This window comes from Procambarus clarkii, unplaced genomic scaffold (assembly GCF_040958095.1).
Source record: "Procambarus clarkii isolate CNS0578487 unplaced genomic scaffold, FALCON_Pclarkii_2.0 HiC_scaffold_110, whole genome shotgun sequence".
NCBI lineage: Eukaryota > Metazoa > Arthropoda > Malacostraca > Decapoda > Cambaridae > Procambarus > Procambarus clarkii.
The window spans coordinates 734,503-753,868 of NW_027189143.1; the positions used below are offsets into that span (position 1 = coordinate 734,503).

The following is a 19,366-nucleotide window of genomic DNA, read 5'->3' on the forward strand; positions in this document are numbered from 1 at the left end:
TCTCTTACAAACAAAACGCCGTCGCTTTTCGCTCTTATGCACTGTCAAGGATCACCCACCCCCCCCCCCCCCCCCCCAAAATAAAAATTGTCATACTGTACTAGAAATAAAAGCAGCTTGTATAAGTGACATACTGTCCAGTCCTGTTTTATTCTGTTTTCGGTCCTCTGGCTTAATCTGTTAAGTTAGGAGATGACATTTTAAATTAACCGTTTTCTTGACATTTTCAAACCTAAGAGGGTGGCCTGCATAGTAATCCTAATGTGGAACATAACAATGAATCTCTAATCTCTAGAAAAAAAAAAAGATACCGAGTGCTTATATGTGTTGAGAGAGAGAGAGAGAGAGAGAGAGAGAGAGAGAGGAGAGAGAGAGAGAGAGAGAGAGAGAGAGAGAGAGGAGAGAGAGAGAGAGAGAGAGAGACACAGACAGACAGACAGACAGACAAGACAGAGACAGACAAGACAGAGACAGACAGACAGACAGACAGACAGAGACTGAGAGAGAGAAACACACACAGACAGTTTCATAAATATTCTCATTTTATAGCTATTTGCTTTCAGTGACAGAGGTTTTTGTTATAATAGTATTGGTGTCTAACACTCACAATCTCTTTAGAAATTAAAGTGTGGCTCCAATGGAGCCGAGTTTGTTGGTTTGAGGCCAAGCCACCACCACAGGGCAGTAAGTAAGCCGTTTACTTGGAGGAGGTGTACTTGGTGACGGCCTTAGTGCCCTCAGAGACGGCGTGCTTGGCCAGTTCTCCGGGCAACAGGAGCCTTACAGCCGTCTGGATCTCCCGACTGGTAATGGTGGAACGCTTGTTGTAGTGGGCCAGGCGAGAAGCCTCGGCGGCGATGCGCTCGAAGATGTCGTTCACGAACGAGTTCATGATCGACATGGCTTTGGAAGAGATACCAGTGTCGGGGTGGACCTGCTTCAGCACTTTGTAGATGTAGATGCTGTAGCTCTCCTTCCTCCTGCGCTTCTTTTTCTTATCGCCCTTGGCAATGGCCTTCTGGGCCTTTCCGGCCTTCTTGGCAGCCTTTCCAGATGCCTTGGGTGGCATGATGATGCTCGTGCTGGCTGGCGTTGCGATACAATAATGAACTTTTGCGCGAGGCGAGCTTTCCTTTTATATCCCGCTCGCGACTCAGCTCAGAGCGGGTCGCGTGGCGGAGCGCGCTGATTGGTCAGTGGCGGGCTCCCTTGATCCTGAGCGGGGTATATAACACGAAGCTCGATCTGCGGGGCGGCATAAAACACCACAAACCCACAACAGCAGCAGCAATGTCAGGACGCGGCAAGGGAGGCAAAGTGAAGGGCAAGTCAAAGTCTCGCTCCAGCAGGGCCGGACTTCAGTTCCCCGTGGGCAGAATTCACCGTCTGCTGCGTAAGGGCAACTACGCCGAACGCGTCGGTGCTGGCGCTCCTGTCTACCTGGCAGCCGTCATGGAATACCTCGCTGCCGAAGTTCTGGAGCTCGCCGGTAATGCCGCACGTGACAACAAGAAGACCCGTATCATCCCACGTCACTTGCAGTTGGCCATCCGCAACGACGAAGAACTCAACAAACTTCTGTCTGGCGTAACCATTGCACAGGGAGGTGTTCTTCCAAACATTCAGGCAGTTCTTTTGCCAAAGAAGACAGAGAAGAAGTAAGCACTTCTGCCACCCACCACGACAAATACCATAACCAGGCTCCATCCGGAGCCACACACACTTTAATAGAGAGATTCAAGTAGACAATCAACTTTCAAACATTAATAATAACATTTATATTGATTTCATTTGGAATGTGTACATAACAAACAAACAAAACAAAATTATAGGGGATATTCAGCATCACTTGGAATATTAACCAATCATATAAATCCAATATATATTTTATATTTTACTTTAAGCGAGGAATTCATATTATATTAATTTTTAATCATACAAATGAACAAAAGCAATTCTTCACTAGACGTAATGAATGAATAAATGATCAAGGTTTTAATGTGTTTCATGAATATATATATATATATATATATATATATATATATATATATATATATATATATATTATATATATATATATATATATATATATATATATATATATATATATATATATAATATAATATATTATAATACTTGTGAACCAGAATATGTTTGAGCAGCAGCGATCGTGCCTGCCATTGGCCGAAGTGCAACAATTCAAATAATTTAAAGGGCCTGCTCGGGTATATAAGAGAGGCTGGGAGACTGGGGCCGGTGGTGGGTGATGGGTGATGAGTGATGGTGTGGTGTGGTATGGTGTTGTTAAGAGTTGATTTACGGCCAGCCAGCCAGCTGCAGCCAAGGCAGGGCAGGGCAGGGCAAGGCAAGGCAAGGCAAGGCAAGGCAAGGCAAGGCAAGGCAATAACAGGACAGGACAGGCAAGGCAAGGCAAGGCAAGGCAAGCAGGCGGGCGGGCGGGCGGGCGGGCGGGCAGGCAGGCAGGCAGGCAGCCAGCCAGCCAGCCAGCCAGCCAGCCAGCCAGCCAGCCAGCCAGCCAGCCAGCCAGCCAGCCAGCCAGGCAGGCAGCAGCAGGCAGGCAGGCAGGCAGGCAGGCAGGCAGCAGCCAGCCAGCCAGCCAGCCAGCCAGCCAGCCAGCCAGCCACTCCCACTTTGTATTTATATGCATTCAATTTATATTCAAACATTATATATGTTAAGGGCCTAGTTTTAGTGTTTATTTTAAAAATGACAAACATCGAGTCGTTTTACCAGTCCTTTAGCGTTAACGGTGATGCATTTTAAAACTGAACAGAAATCACCTTTTCTGGATATATCAAATATCGAATCCGCTTAATGTGCCTACAATTCAATCATTCAAAAAATACATAATTTACATCATGCCTTTTCATAGAACAGACAATAAGATTTGAGACAATAAGAACTTTACTTTTATAACTAAAGTTGCACAATTATACCAACTCTATGGTGGCTGGGTGGTAAGGTGTGTGGCTGGTATTTTGGAAGTCGCGAGTTCAAACGACCCAATGGGAATAATACTTTTTTTTTTTTGCCATACAATCTTCCTAATACTATTATGTAGGTTTGTGTGTGTGTTTTTTTATTCATTCTTTGGTTTTATAGATGACATACATATTGACTCCTTTTACCGGTCCTTAATTAGGCTCTGGGGAAGCAATGGTGGTGGTGGTGGTGGTGCATTTAAAACTAAACCAAAAATCACCAGTTCTGGACGCGTCAAATATCATATCCGCTTAATGTGTCTACAACCTAATTACTTAAAACTACACTATTTAATTCATTCATATCATGTGCATATTGGTCATTATGCTCATACAACCGACATCAAAATTTATTTTCATTATTAGAATCATACATTTCATCAAGTAATACAGATACAAAGAGATTTTCTTTCTGAGAAGACCGTTAGTATTGGCTTGCAGGCAGGCAGGCAGGCAGGCATTTGAGGGTTATTATTTCGCCTGTTGATTGGGGGGAGGGTTGATGTGTTAGGGGGTTTTCGGTTAGATGTGGTGGTGGTGATTGGTGGTGATTGGTGGTGATTGGTGGTGATTGGTGGTGATTGGTGGTGGTGGTGGTGGTGGTAGTAGGTGGGAGTTGGGGGGGGGGGGGAGGGAAGGGGAGGGGAATGATGGTCTGTGGATTCGTTCTCCGTACCCTTTACATATAAGCAAAAATATGCCTTCTTGTGGGTATAGAAACATTAACACAAATTATATCAGTAACTGATATTGTAGCCTTTTAAACAGAAAAGATTTGTACATACAAATACTTTTTAATTATCATTTATTTGTGGAAATGGCATTTACGTCATTAAATTGATACCTCAGCATCAAGCTTGTGTCCTGCAGCAGTGGTCCAGTGGTAAAGTGTATATAAGTGATGCGTATTCTTGGAGTTGCGAGTTCAAACCCGGATTAAGCTATATATATATACAACATGTTTTGTTTTGGTTGTTTGTTTTTGTATAAAGCCTCACACAATATCTATATTAAGCGAGTTTGTTTTAAACATGACATACATATTAATTCATTTTACCAGGCCTTATTCCACACAACTCCGTGAATTTCCCGTGGAGCCAGCCATTCAAACAAAAACAAACGAAACAAAACAAAACAAAACAAAAAACATTATTGCCAACAGCATTTGGTGTTCCCAGGCGGTCACCCATCCAAGTACTAACCAAACCCAACGTTGCTTAACTTCGCTGATCGGACGAGAAGCGGTGTTCTCAACGTGGTATGGCCGTTGGCATGAGACTGCCTACACATTGTGGCTAATAACCAACTCTTTTAAGTCATCGCGGCAGGATACGGACCTGCTTGTGGTGTCTTAATGGTAATTGTATCCTAACATATTTTTGTCTCCTTGGCATGGATATTTAACATCGTTTATTCAGTCTTGGGTTTATGTTCTTTCGCCATTTACAGACATTTTACATCTACCTACTTCCTCAGCCTGCCCTGCCAATTTCTAATGAATTTGTGGATTTTCTTTTGTAATACAAACATGTGTGTGCTCATCTGCTCTTCAGTTTTTATGATATTTGTCTCATCTGTCCTGCTTTATGATACTTTTACAAAGAACATGAACAAATGCTTCTATTTTAGAGAAGATATGGGATCCAGGTTTCGGAGCCGTAAAACCAACCGTCGTGATTGGTGGACGAGTTGCCAGGTTGCAGCTTCTGTACCGTGCCGGCACATAAATAGGTTCGGCTCAAGCGGCGGCAGCATCATTCCCCCGTGACTGTCTGAGCGTCTCTCATCACCTTGGTTATCTCATCATCATCATGGTAGAAGCAAAGCCTACCAAGAAGGCTGCGGCTGCTGCTGCTGTGGTGGCCACCACCAGGAAACCTCGCGTCCAGGTTGCTCACCCCGAAAACTAGTCAAATGGTTCTAGCCGCGGTCGCAGCACTCAAAGACCGTAAGGGCTCGTCTCTACAAGCAATCAAGAAGTACGTTGTTGCCAACAACAAAGTCGAGGCTGCCAAGATCGCCATTTACATCCGAAGATTTCTCAAGAAAGCAGTGGCTGACGGCATTCTTGTTCAGACCAAGGGAAGTGGAGCTAGTGGATCATTCAAGCTGGCCGTAGCAGAGAAGAGGGCCGTTCTAACTCCCAAGAAAGCCACCACAACCAAGAAACCATCTACAGCAGCAAAGAAGGCCGTGGTAACTCCCAAGAAAGCCGCCACAAGCAACAAACCACCTACAGCCTTGAAAAAGAAGCAGCAGCAGCAGCAGCTTGTTGTTGGGAACAAAAAGCCCAAAATAAAGAGAGCTTCAAAATCTCCCAAACCACCCAAGGCAAAGAAAGCTGTCAAGAAAACAACAAAGGCAAAATAAACGACGACATGCAAGCAGCATGAATACACATGACAATAAACATCCAGGCCTCCCCCCTCAGTGGAGGGGCCTCATATGATTCCAAAAAGAGTTTAGTTTTGTAGACAAATAAATCATTACTTTTGGGGTAGATTTACTCTGTATATTATATATATATATATATATATATATATATATATATATATATATATATATATATATATATATATATATATATATATATATATATATATATATATATATACACATGGGTGAGGTGATATGGTACCAAAGTTTTGGGTAAGGTGATTGACATTTACACAAGATAAAACACGAACCAATGGGAATAAAAACATAAGAATGGAAGTAACTGCAGAAGGCCTATTGGCCCATAACACAAGCACTTCCTCTTGATGCTTCTATATTGGTTCGGAGTCTTGAAGCTATAATATATATATATATATATATATATATATATATATATATATATATATATATATATATTATATATATATATATATATATATATATATATATATATGCACACAAAACTAAATAGTCTTGTTAGACAAATTGCCCCTATTAGAGGCAAGTTGACTAACAAGCCGAATGACTGCAATTGTTTTGAATTTGAGTTAAATCTAACATAGAAATGTAATCAAACCTAACCTAACCTATGCTAACCCAAGCTAAGCTAACCTAACCTAACCTAAGCTAACCCAAGCTAAGCTAACCTAACCTAACCTAACCTAACCTAACCTAACCTAAGCTAAGCTAACCTAACCTAACCTAACCCAGCAATTCATGATCTTAATATAATACTGTTAATTGGATAAACCAATTTGGAAAGAAATGTTCGAAAATAACAAAATTAACTGTGCTTGTTAGGAAAATTGGGCCTTGCATACTTGTCCCAATAGTGTGGTTCTCGCTTTTAGGTACGACATAAACGTATACCTAAGTTGAGAGAGAAAAAGATTCGCACTCAAACATGCATATCGATTGCCAGTCCTGAATTCTGGGTAGATATTCGTGTCCTCCCTTTTCATTTACCATCATTTGGATACTATCAAAACAGCTCTGAGAAGGATAAAATGAATAAAACGGGTAGCTCACTCATGTAAAAAGGAAGAGTTGGGAAAGATCTCTCTCTCTCTCTCTCTCTCTCTCTCTCTCTCTCTCCCCCTCACCCCCCCCCCCCCCCACCAATGATCCTGCTCTGCTAGTATATAACGTAACAAACCTTCCCCCCCCCCCCCCCCTCCCCCCAATCAGAGTCCCTTTAAGCATGCGAGGATAAAAAATAGATTTCATAAGACCCAATGTGCTAGCTGATATCAAAACAATTTATGTTATCGTCTATTAAGCCCTTCAGTAAAAAAAGTATAGGGACCTAATTAGGTCCCGTTTTGAGGTGGTGGTGGGTGGAATCGATGGATTAGCCAAGCTCTTATCCGCCGAATCCGTAGAGGGTACGACCCTGGCGCTTCAGAGCGTACACCACGTCCATAGCAGTGACGGTCTTCCTCTTGGCGTGTTCCGTGTAGGTTACAGCATCACGGATGACGTTCTCGAGGAACACCTTCAGGACGCCACGGGTCTCTTCGTAGATGAGACCCGAAATACGCTTCACGCCGCCACGACGAGCTAAGCGACGAATAGCGGGCTTGGTGATGCCCTGGATGTTGTCACGTAGCACCTTACGATGACGCTTGGCGCCACCCTTTCCGAGTCCCTTGCCTCCCTTGCCGCGTCCAGTCATGGTGTTGAAGTTGTGTGAATCGAATTGACGAATGCCCGCACGATTTCCCGACTATATCCCATCAAGCGGACGTACTAGTAGCATTGCAACTCCTGCCTGCCCTTACTTTACGCTTGTGGTCGAGTAGACACGGCTTTCTCACAACGCTTTCAAAACTGCAGTTGCCTACTCGTCTGTTTCACGTCCCTGTGAAATGACTTTTGCACAAATCCAAAAAATAGAGCAAAATCAGCGATAATAGTGATTGAGGTGAGCCGCCTGTTGGCTGCAGCCAGAGGAAGGAGGGGAGGGGCAACGGGGTGACGTAGGCGAGTCGAGCAGCCAATGGCGCTCGAGCAAGCGCCTCGAGACGGCGTATATAAGCAAAAATTTTTCGGCGCCGGCCATCACAAACCACAGTTGTTCACCATGGCTCGCACCAAGCAGACTGCTCGCAAGTCCACGGGAGGCAAGGCTCCTCGTAAGCAGCTGGCCACCAAGGCAGCACGCAAGTCTGCTCCTGCCACAGGGGGTGTGAAGAAGCCTCACCGTTACAGGCCCGGAACGGTCGCCCTGCGTGAGATCCGTCGTTACCAGAAGAGCACCGAGTTGCTCATCAGGAAACTTCCCTTCCAGCGTCTGGTGCGCGAGATTGCCCAGGACTTCAAGACCGATCTTCGCTTCCAGTCGTCTGCCGTCATGGCTTTACAGGAGGCATCCGAGGCTTACCTGGTCGGTCTCTTCGAGGACACTAACCTCTGTGCCATCCACGCCAAGCGTGTCACCATCATGCCAAAGGACATTCAGCTTGCTCGCCGTATCCGTGGAGAGCGTGCATAAGCTAAATCGACCACCCTAGTATACACCAAACTCGGCCCTTCTCAGGGCCAAAATATCCTTCTAAGGAGATTTCAGACATTCCTAGCATCAGTCATATGAATTAACCTTCATCTACACATATAATAAATAAATAAATAAATAAACAAATACACTAATTTAGGTGTCATACATACACGTGATATCAATAAATCAAGTCATTTGTAGTACAACCTGTTCTCTTACAAACAAAACGCCGTCGCTTTTCGCTCTTATGCACTGTCAAGGATCACCCACCCCCCCCCCCCCCCCCCAAAATAAAAATTGTCATACTGTACTAGAAATAAAAGCAGCTTGTATAAGTGACATACTGTCCAGTCCTGTTTTATTCTGTTTTCGGTCCTCTGGCTTAATCTGTTAAGTTAGGAGATGACATTTTAAATTAACCGTTTTCTTGACATTTTCAAACCTAAGAGGGTGGCCTGCATAGTAATCCTAATGTGGAACATAACAATGAATCTCTAATCTCTAGAAAAAAAAAAAGATACCGAGTGCTTATATGTGTTGAGAGAGAGAGAGAGAGAGAGAGAGAGAGAGAGAGAGAGAGAGAGAGAGAGAGAGAGAGAGAGAGAGAGAGAGAGAGAGAGAGAGAGAGAGAGAGAGAGAGACACAGACAGACAGACAGACAGACAAGACAGAGACAGACAAGACAGAGACAGACAGACAGACAGACAGACAGAGACTGAGAGAGAGAAACACACACAGACAGTTTCATAAATATTCTCATTTTATAGCTATTTGCTTTCAGTGACAGAGGTTTTTGTTATAATAGTATTGGTGTCTAACACTCACAATCTCTTTAGAAATTAAAGTGTGGCTCCAATGGAGCCGAGTTTGTTGGTTTGAGGCCAAGCCACCACCACAGGGCAGTAAGTAAGCCGTTTACTTGGAGGAGGTGTACTTGGTGACGGCCTTAGTGCCCTCAGAGACGGCGTGCTTGGCCAGTTCTCCGGGCAACAGGAGCCTTACAGCCGTCTGGATCTCCCGACTGGTAATGGTGGAACGCTTGTTGTAGTGGGCCAGGCGAGAAGCCTCGGCGGCGATGCGCTCGAAGATGTCGTTCACGAACGAGTTCATGATCGACATGGCTTTGGAAGAGATACCAGTGTCGGGGTGGACCTGCTTCAGCACTTTGTAGATGTAGATGCTGTAGCTCTCCTTCCTCCTGCGCTTCTTTTTCTTATCGCCCTTGGCAATGGCCTTCTGGGCCTTTCCGGCCTTCTTGGCAGCCTTTCCAGATGCCTTGGGTGGCATGATGATGCTCGTGCTGGCTGGCGTTGCGATACAATAATGAACTTTTGCGCGAGGCGAGCTTTCCTTTTATATCCCGCTCGCGACTCAGCTCAGAGCGGGTCGCGTGGCGGAGCGCGCTGATTGGTCAGTGGCGGGCTCCCTTGATCCTGAGCGGGGTATATAACACGAAGCTCGATCTGCGGGGCGGCATAAAACACCACAAACCCACAACAGCAGCAGCAATGTCAGGACGCGGCAAGGGAGGCAAAGTGAAGGGCAAGTCAAAGTCTCGCTCCAGCAGGGCCGGACTTCAGTTCCCCGTGGGCAGAATTCACCGTCTGCTGCGTAAGGGCAACTACGCCGAACGCGTCGGTGCTGGCGCTCCTGTCTACCTGGCAGCCGTCATGGAATACCTCGCTGCCGAAGTTCTGGAGCTCGCCGGTAATGCCGCACGTGACAACAAGAAGACCCGTATCATCCCACGTCACTTGCAGTTGGCCATCCGCAACGACGAAGAACTCAACAAACTTCTGTCTGGCGTAACCATTGCACAGGGAGGTGTTCTTCCAAACATTCAGGCAGTTCTTTTGCCAAAGAAGACAGAGAAGAAGTAAGCACTTCTGCCACCCACCACGACAAATACCATAACCAGGCTCCATCCGGAGCCACACACACTTTAATAGAGAGATTCAAGTAGACAATCAACTTTCAAACATTAATAATAACATTTATATTGATTTCATTTGGAATGTGTACATAACAAACAAACAAAACAAAATTATAGGGGATATTCAGCATCACTTGGAATATTAACCAATCATATAAATCCAATATATATTTTATATTTTACTTTAAGCGAGGAATTCATATTATATTAATTTTTAATCATACAAATGAACAAAAGCAATTCTTCACTAGACGTAATGAATGAATAAATGATCAAGGTTTTAATGTGTTTCATGAATATATATATATATATATATATATATATATATATATATATATATATATATATATATATATATATATATATATATATATATATATATATATATATATATATATATATATATATATATATATATATATATATATATATATATATATATCTTGTGAACCAGAATATGTTTGAGCAGCAGCGATCGTGCCTGCCATTGGCCGAAGTGCAACAATTCAAATAATTTAAAGGGCCTGCTCGGGTATATAAGAGAGGCTGGGAGACTGGGGCCGGTGGTGGGTGATGGGTGATGAGTGATGGTGTGGTGTGGTATGGTGTTGTTAAGAGTTGATTTACGGCCAGCCAGCCAGCTGCAGCCAAGGCAGGGCAGGGCAGGGCAAGGCAAGGCAAGGCAAGGCAAGGCAAGGCAAGGCAAGGCAATAACAGGACAGGACAGGCAAGGCAAGGCAAGGCAAGGCAAGGCAAGCAGGCGGGCGGGCGGGCGGGCGGGCGGGCGGGCAGGCAGGCAGGCAGGCAGCCAGCCAGCCAGCCAGCCAGCCAGCCAGCCAGCCAGCCAGCCAGCCAGCCAGCCAGCCAGCCAGCCAGCCAGCCAGCGGCAGGCAGGCAGGCAGGCAGGCAGGCAGGCAGGCAGGCAGCCAGCCAGCCAGCCAGCCAGCCAGCCAGCCAGCCAGCCAGCCACTCCCACTTTGTATTTATATGCATTCAATTTATATTCAAACATTATATATGTTAAGGGCCTAGTTTTAGTGTTTATTTTAAAAATGACAAACATCGAGTCGTTTTACCAGTCCTTTAGCGTTAACGGTGATGCATTTTAAAACTGAACAGAAATCACCTTTTCTGGATATATCAAATATCGAATCCGCTTAATGTGCCTACAATTCAATCATTCAAAAAATACATAATTTACATCATGCCTTTTCATAGAACAGACAATAAGATTTGAGACAATAAGAACTTTACTTTTATAACTAAAGTTGCACAATTATACCAACTCTATGGTGGCTGGGTGGTAAGGTGTGTGGCTGGTATTTTGGAAGTCGCGAGTTCAAACGACCCAATGGGAATAATACTTTTTTTTTTTTGCCATACAATCTTCCTAATACTATTATGTAGGTTTGTGTGTGTGTTTTTTTATTCATTCTTTGGTTTTATAGATGACATACATATTGACTCCTTTTACCGGTCCTTAATTAGGCTCTGGGGAAGCAATGGTGGTGGTGGTGGTGGTGGTGCATTTAAAACTAAACCAAAAATCACCAGTTCTGGACGCGTCAAATATCATATCCGCTTAATGTGTCTACAACCTAATTACTTAAAACTACACTATTTAATTCATTCATATCATGTGCATATTGGTCATTATGCTCATACAACCGACATCAAAATTTATTTTCATTATTAGAATCATACATTTCATCAAGTAATACAGATACAAAGAGATTTTCTTTCTGAGAAGACCGTTAGTATTGGCTTGCAGGCAGGCAGGCAGGCAGGCATTTGAGGGTTATTATTTCGCCTGTTGATTGGGGGGAGGGTTGATGTGTTAGGGGGTTTTCGGTTAGATGTGGTGGTGGTGATTGGTGGTGATTGGTGGTGATTGGTGGTGATTGGTGGTGATTGGTGGTGGTGGTGGTGGTGGTAGTAGGTGGGAGTTGGGGGGGGGGGGGGGGGGGGAGGGAAGGGGAGGGGAATGATGGTCTGTGGATTCGTTCTCCGTACCCTTTACATATAAGCAAAAATATGCCTTCTTGTGGGTATAGAAACATTAACACAAATTATATCAGTAACTGATATTGTAGCCTTTTTAAACAGAAAGATTTGTACATACAAATACTTTTTTAATTATCATTTATTTGTGGAAATGGCATTTACGTCATTAAATTGATACCTCAGCATCAAGCTTGTGTCCTGCAGCAGTGGTCCAGTGGTAAAGTGTATATAAGTGATGCGTATTCTTGGAGTTGCGAGTTCAAACCCGGATTAAGCTATATATATATACAACATGTTTTGTTTTGGTTGTTTGTTTTTGTATAAAGCCTCACACAATATCTATATTAAGCGAGTTTGTTTTAAACATGACATACATATTAATTCATTTTACCAGGCCTTATTCCACACAACTCCGTGAATTTCCCGTGGAGCCAGCCATTCAAACAAAAACAAACGAAACAAAACAAAACAAAACAAAAAACATTATTGCCAACAGCATTTGGTGTTCCCAGGCGGTCACCCATCCAAGTACTAACCAACCAAACCCAACGTTGCTTAACTTCGCTGATCGGACGAGAAGCGGTGTTCTCAACGTGGTATGGCCGTTGGCATGAGACTGCCTACACATTGTGGTAATAACCAACTCTTTTAAGTCATCGCGGCAGGATACGGACCTGCTTGTGGGTGTCTTTAATGGTAATTGTATCCCTAACATATTTTTTGTCTCCTTGGCATGGATATTTAACATCGTTTTTATTCAGTCTTGGGTTTATGTTCTTTCGCCCATTTACAGACATTTTACATCTACCTACTTCCTCAGCCTGCCCTGCCAATTTCTAATGAATTTGTGGGATTTTCTTTTGTAATACAATACATGTGTGCTGCTCATCTGCCTCTTCAGTTTTTATGATATTTGTCTCATCTGTCCTGCTTTATGATACTTTTACAAAGAACATGAACAAATGCTTCTATTTTAGAGAAGATATGGGATCCAGGGTTTCGGAAGCCGTAAAACCAAACGTCGTGATTGGTGGACGAGTTGCCAGGTTGCAGCTTCTGTACCGTGCCGGCACATAAATAGGTTCGGCTCAAGCGGCGGCAGCATCATTCCCCCGTGACTGTCTGAGCGTCTCTCATCACCTTGGTTATCTCATCATCATCATGGTAGAAGCAAAGCCTACCAAGAAGGCTGCGGCTGCTGCTGCTGTGGTGGCCACCACCAGGAAACCTCGCGTCCAGGTTGCTCACCCGAAAACTAGTCAAATGGTTCTAGCCGCGGTCGCAGCACTCAAAGACCGTAAGGGCTCGTCTCTACAAGCAATCAAGAAGTACGTTGTTGCCAACAACAAAGTCGAGGCTGCCAAGATCGCCATTTACATCCGAAGATTTCTCAAGAAAGCAGTGGCTGACGGCATTCTTGTTCAGACCAAGGGAAGTGGAGCTAGTGGATCATTCAAGCTGGCCGTAGCAGAGAAGAGGGCCGTTCTAACTCCCAAGAAAGCCACCACAACCAAGAAACCATCTACAGCAGCAAAGAAGGCCGTGGTAACTCCCAAGAAAGCCGCCACAAGCAACAAACCACCTACAGCCTTGAAAAAGAAGCAGCAGCAGCAGCAGCTTGTTGTTGGGAACAAAAAGCCCAAAATAAAGAGAGCTTCAAAATCTCCCAAACCACCCAAGGCAAAGAAAGCTGTCAAGAAAACAACAAAGGCAAAATAAACGACGACATGCAAGCAGCATGAATACACATGACAATAAACATCCAGGCCTCCCCCCTCAGTGGAGGGGCCTCATATGATTCCAAAAAGAGTTTAGTTTTGTAGACAAATAAATCATTACTTTTGGGGTAGATTTACTCTGTATATTATATATATATATATATATATATATATATATATATATATTATATATATATATATATATATATATATTTATATATACACATGGGTGAGGTGATATGGTACCAAAGTTTTGGGTAAGGTGATTGACATTTACACAAGATAAAACACGAACCAATGGGAATAAAAACATAAGAATGGAAGTAACTGCAGAAGGCCTATTGGCCCATAACACAAGCACTTCCTCTTGATGCTTCTATATTGGTTCGGAGTCTTGAAGCTATAATATATATATATATATATATATATATATATATATATATATATATATATATATATATATATATATATATATATATATATATATATATATATGCACACAAAACTAAATAGTCTTGTTAGACAAATTGCCCCTATTAGAGGCAAGTTGACTAACAAGCCGAATGACTGCAATTGTTTTGAATTTGAGTTAAATCTAACATAGAAATGTAATCAAACCTAACCTAACCTATGCTAACCCAAGCTAAGCTAACCTAACCTAACCTAAGCTAACCCAAGCTAAGCTAACCTAACCTAACCTAACCTAACCTAACCTAACCTAAGCTAAGCTAACCTAACCTAACCTAACCCAGCAATTCATGATCTTAATATAATACTGTTAATTGGATAAACCAATTTGGAAAGAAATGTTCGAAAATAACAAAATTAACTGTGCTTGTTAGGAAAATTGGGCCTTGCATACTTGTCCCAATAGTGTGGTTCTCGCTTTTAGGTACGACATAAACGTATACCTAAGTTGAGAGAGAAAAAGATTCGCACTCAAACATGCATATCGATTGCCAGTCCTGAATTCTGGGTAGATATTCGTGTCCTCCCTTTTCATTTACCATCATTTGGATACTATCAAAACAGCTCTGAGAAGGATAAAATGAATAAAACGGGTAGCTCACTCATGTAAAAAGGAAGAGTTGGGAAAGATCTCTCTCTCTCTCTCTCTCTCTCTCTCTCTCTCTCTCTCTCTCTCTCCCCCTCACCCCCCCCCCCCCCACCAATGATCCTGCTCTGCTAGTATATAACGTAACAAACCTTCCCCCCCCCCCCCTCCCTCCCCAATCAGAGTCCCTTTAAGCATGCGAGGATAAAAAATAGATTTCATAAGACCCAATGTGCTAGCTGATATCAAAACAATTTATGTTATCGTCTATTAAGCCCTTCAGTAAAAAAAGTATAGGGACCTAATTAGGTCCCGTTTTGAGGTGGTGGTGGGTGGAATCGATGGATTAGCCAAGCTCTTATCCGCCGAATCCGTAGAGGGTACGACCCTGGCGCTTCAGAGCGTACACCACGTCCATAGCAGTGACGGTCTTCCTCTTGGCGTGTTCCGTGTAGGTTACAGCATCACGGATGACGTTCTCGAGGAACACCTTCAGGACGCCACGGGTCTCTTCGTAGATGAGACCCGAAATACGCTTCACGCCGCCACGACGAGCTAAGCGACGAATAGCGGGCTTGGTGATGCCCTGGATGTTGTCACGTAGCACCTTACGATGACGCTTGGCGCCACCCTTTCCGAGTCCCTTGCCTCCCTTGCCGCGTCCAGTCATGGTGTTGAAGTTGTGTGAATCGAATTGACGAATGCCCGCACGATTTCCCGACTATATCCCATCAAGCGGACGTACTAGTAGCATTGCAACTCCTGCCTGCCCTTACTTTACGCTTGTGGTCGAGTAGACACGGCTTTCTCACAACGCTTTCAAAACTGCAGTTGCCTACTCGTCTGTTTCACGTCCCTGTGAAATGACTTTTGCACAAATCCAAAAAATAGAGCAAAATCAGCGATAATAGTGATTGAGGTGAGCCGCCTGTTGGCTGCAGCCAGAGGAAGGAGGGGAGGGGCAACGGGGTGACGTAGGCGAGTCGAGCAGCCAATGGCGCTCGAGCAAGCGCCTCGAGACGGCGTATATAAGCAAAAATTTTTCGGCGCCGGCCATCACAAACCACAGTTGTTCACCATGGCTCGCACCAAGCAGACTGCTCGCAAGTCCACGGGAGGCAAGGCTCCTCGTAAGCAGCTGGCCACCAAGGCAGCACGCAAGTCTGCTCCTGCCACAGGGGGTGTGAAGAAGCCTCACCGTTACAGGCCCGGAACGGTCGCCCTGCGTGAGATCCGTCGTTACCAGAAGAGCACCGAGTTGCTCATCAGGAAACTTCCCTTCCAGCGTCTGGTGCGCGAGATTGCCCAGGACTTCAAGACCGATCTTCGCTTCCAGTCGTCTGCCGTCATGGCTTTACAGGAGGCATCCGAGGCTTACCTGGTCGGTCTCTTCGAGGACACTAACCTCTGTGCCATCCACGCCAAGCGTGTCACCATCATGCCAAAGGACATTCAGCTTGCTCGCCGTATCCGTGGAGAGCGTGCATAAGCTAAATCGACCACCCTAGTATACACCAAACTCGGCCCTTCTCAGGGCCAAAATATCCTTCTAAGGAGATTTCAGACATTCCTAGCATCAGTCATATGAATTAACCTTCATCTACACATATAATAAATAAATAAATAAATAAACAAATACACTAATTTAGGTGTCATACATACACGTGATATCAATAAATCAAGTCATTTGTAGTACAACCTGTTCTCTTACAAACAAAACGCCGTCGCTTTTCGCTCTTATGCACTGTCAAGGATCACCCACCCCCCCCCCCCCCCCCCCAAAATAAAAATTGTCATACTGTACTAGAAATAAAAGCAGCTTGTATAAGTGACATACTGTCCAGTCCTGTTTTATTCTGTTTTCGGTCCTCTGGCTTAATCTGTTAAGTTAGGAGATGACATTTTAAATTAACCGTTTTCTTGACATTTTCAAACCTAAGAGGGTGGCCTGCATAGTAATCCTAATGTGGAACATAACAATGAATCTCTAATCTCTAGAAAAAAAAAAAGATACCGAGTGCTTATATGTGTTGAGAGAGAGAGAGAGAGAGAGAGAGAGAGAGAGAGAGAGAGAGAGAGAGAGAGAGAGAGAGAGAGAGAGAGAGAGAGAGAGAGACAGACAGACAGACAGACAGACAACAGAGACAGACAAGACAGAGACAGACAGACAGACAGACAGACAGAGACTGAGAGAGAGAAACACACACAGACAGTTTCATAAATATTCTCATTTTATAGCTATTTGCTTTCAGTGACAGAGGTTTTTGTTATAATAGTATTGGTGTCTAACACTCACAATCTCTTTAGAAATTAAAGTGTGGCTCCAATGGAGCCGAGTTTGTTGGTTTGAGGCCAAGCCACCACCACAGGGCAGTAAGTAAGCCGTTTACTTGGAGGAGGTGTACTTGGTGACGGCCTTAGTGCCCTCAGAGACGGCGTGCTTGGCCAGTTCTCCGGGCAACAGGAGCCTTACAGCCGTCTGGATCTCCCGACTGGTAATGGTGGAACGCTTGTTGTAGTGGGCCAGGCGAGAAGCCTCGGCGGCGATGCGCTCGAAGATGTCGTTCACGAACGAGTTCATGATCGACATGGCTTTGGAAGAGATACCAGTGTCGGGGTGGACCTGCTTCAGCACTTTGTAGATGTAGATGCTGTAGCTCTCCTTCCTCCTGCGCTTCTTTTTCTTATCGCCCTTGGCAATGGCCTTCTGGGCCTTTCCGGCCTTCTTGGCAGCCTTTCCAGATGCCTTGGGTGGCATGATGATGCTCGTGCTGGCTGGCGTTGCGATACAATAATGAACTTTTGCGCGAGGCGAGCTTTCCTTTTATATCCCGCTCGCGACTCAGCTCAGAGCGGGTCGCGTGGCGGAGCGCGCTGATTGGTCAGTGGCGGGCTCCCTTGATCCTGAGCGGGGTATATAACACGAAGCTCGATCTGCGGGGCGGCATAAAACACCACAAACCCACAACAGCAGCAGCAATGTCAGGACGCGGCAAGGGAGGCAAAGTGAAGGGCAAGTCAAAGTCTCGCTCCAGCAGGGCCGGACTTCAGTTCCCCGTGGGCAGAATTCACCGTCTGCTGCGTAAGGGCAACTACGCCGAACGCGTCGGTGCTGGCGCTCCTGTCTACCTGGCAGCCGTCATGGAATACCTCGCTGCCGAAGTTCTGGAGCTCGCCGGTAATGCCGCACGTGACAACAAGAAGACCCGTATCATCCCACGTCACTTGCAGTTGGCCATCCGCAACGACGAAGAACTCAACAAACTTCTGTCTGGCGTAACCATTGCACAGGGAGGTGTTCTTCCAAACATTCAGGCAGTTCTTTTGCCAAAGAAGACAGAGAAGAAGTAAGCACTTCTGCCACCCACCACGACAAATACCATAACCAGGCTCCATCCGGAGCCACACACACTTTAATAGAGAGATTCAAGTAGACAATCAACTTTCAAACATTAATAATAACATTTATATTGATTTCATTTGGAATGTGTACATAACAAACAAACAAAACAAAATTATAGGGGATATTCAGCATCACTTGGAATATTAACCAATCATATAAATCCAATATATATTTTATATTTTACTTTAAGCGAGGAATTCATATTATATTAATTTTTAATCATACAAATGAACAAAAGCAATTCTTCACTAGACGTAATGAATGAATAAATGATCAAGGTTTTAATGTGTTTCATGAATATATATATATATATATATATATATATATATATATATATATATATATATATATATATATATATATATATATATATATATATATATATATATAATATATATAATATAATATATTATAATACTTGTGAACCAGAATATGTTTGAGCAGCAGCGATCGTGCCTGCCATTGGCCGAAGTGCAACAATTCAAATAATTTAAAGGGCCTGCTCGGGTATATAAGAGAGGCTGGGAGACTGGGGCCGGTGGTGGGTGATGGGTGATGAGTGATGGTGTGGTGTGGTATGGTGTTGTTAAGAGTTGATTTACGGCCAGCCAGCCAGCTGCAGCCAAGGCAGGGCAGGGCAGGGCAAGGCAAGGCAAGGCAAGGCAAGGCAAGGCAAGGCAAGGCAATAACAGGACAGGACAGGCAAGGCAAGGCAAGGCAAGGCAAGGCAAGCAGGCGGGCGGGCGGGCGGGCGGGCGGGCGGGCGGGCAGGCAGGCAGGCAGCCAGCCAGCCAGCCAGCCAGCCAGCCAGCCAGCCAGCCAGCCAGCCAGCCAGCCAGCCAGCCAGCCAGCCAGCCAGCCACCAGCCAGGCAGCAGGCAGGCAGGCAGGCAGGCAGGCAGGCAGGCAGGCAGCCAGCCAGCCAGCCAGCCAGCCAGCCAGCCAGCCAGCCAGCCAGCCACTCCCACTTTGTATTTATATGCATTCAATTTATATTCAAACATTATATATGTTAAGGGCCTAGTTTTAGTGTTTATTTTAAAAATGACAAACATCGAGTCGTTTTACCAGTCCTTTAGCGTTAACGGTGATGCATTTTAAAACTGAACAGAAATCACCTTTTCTGGATATATCAAATATCGAATCCGCTTAATGTGCCTACAATTCAATCATTCAAAAAATACATAATTTACATCATGCCTTTTCATAGAACAGACAATAAGATTTGAGACAATAAGAACTTTACTTTTATAACTAAAGTTGCACAATTATACCAACTCTATGGTGGCTGGGTGGTAAGGTGTGTGGCTGGTATTTTGG

At 44.4% G+C, this 19,366-nt stretch overlaps 2 non-coding genes across 2 annotated transcripts; both read right to left on the reverse strand.

The window, feature by feature from the left end:
- Positions 1 to 4,155: 4,155 nt before the first annotated feature.
- On the reverse strand, positions 4,156 to 4,274 carry LOC138360442 (5S ribosomal RNA). The gene has a single exon (XR_011226390.1). It is a non-coding gene; the product is annotated as a 5S ribosomal RNA (ribosomal RNA).
- Positions 4,275 to 12,359: 8,085 nt separating this feature from the next.
- Positions 12,360 to 12,482, reverse strand: LOC138360449 (5S ribosomal RNA). Its single transcript, XR_011226397.1, has one exon. It is a non-coding gene; the product is annotated as a 5S ribosomal RNA (ribosomal RNA).
- Between the last annotated feature and the right edge of the window lie 6,884 nt (positions 12,483 to 19,366).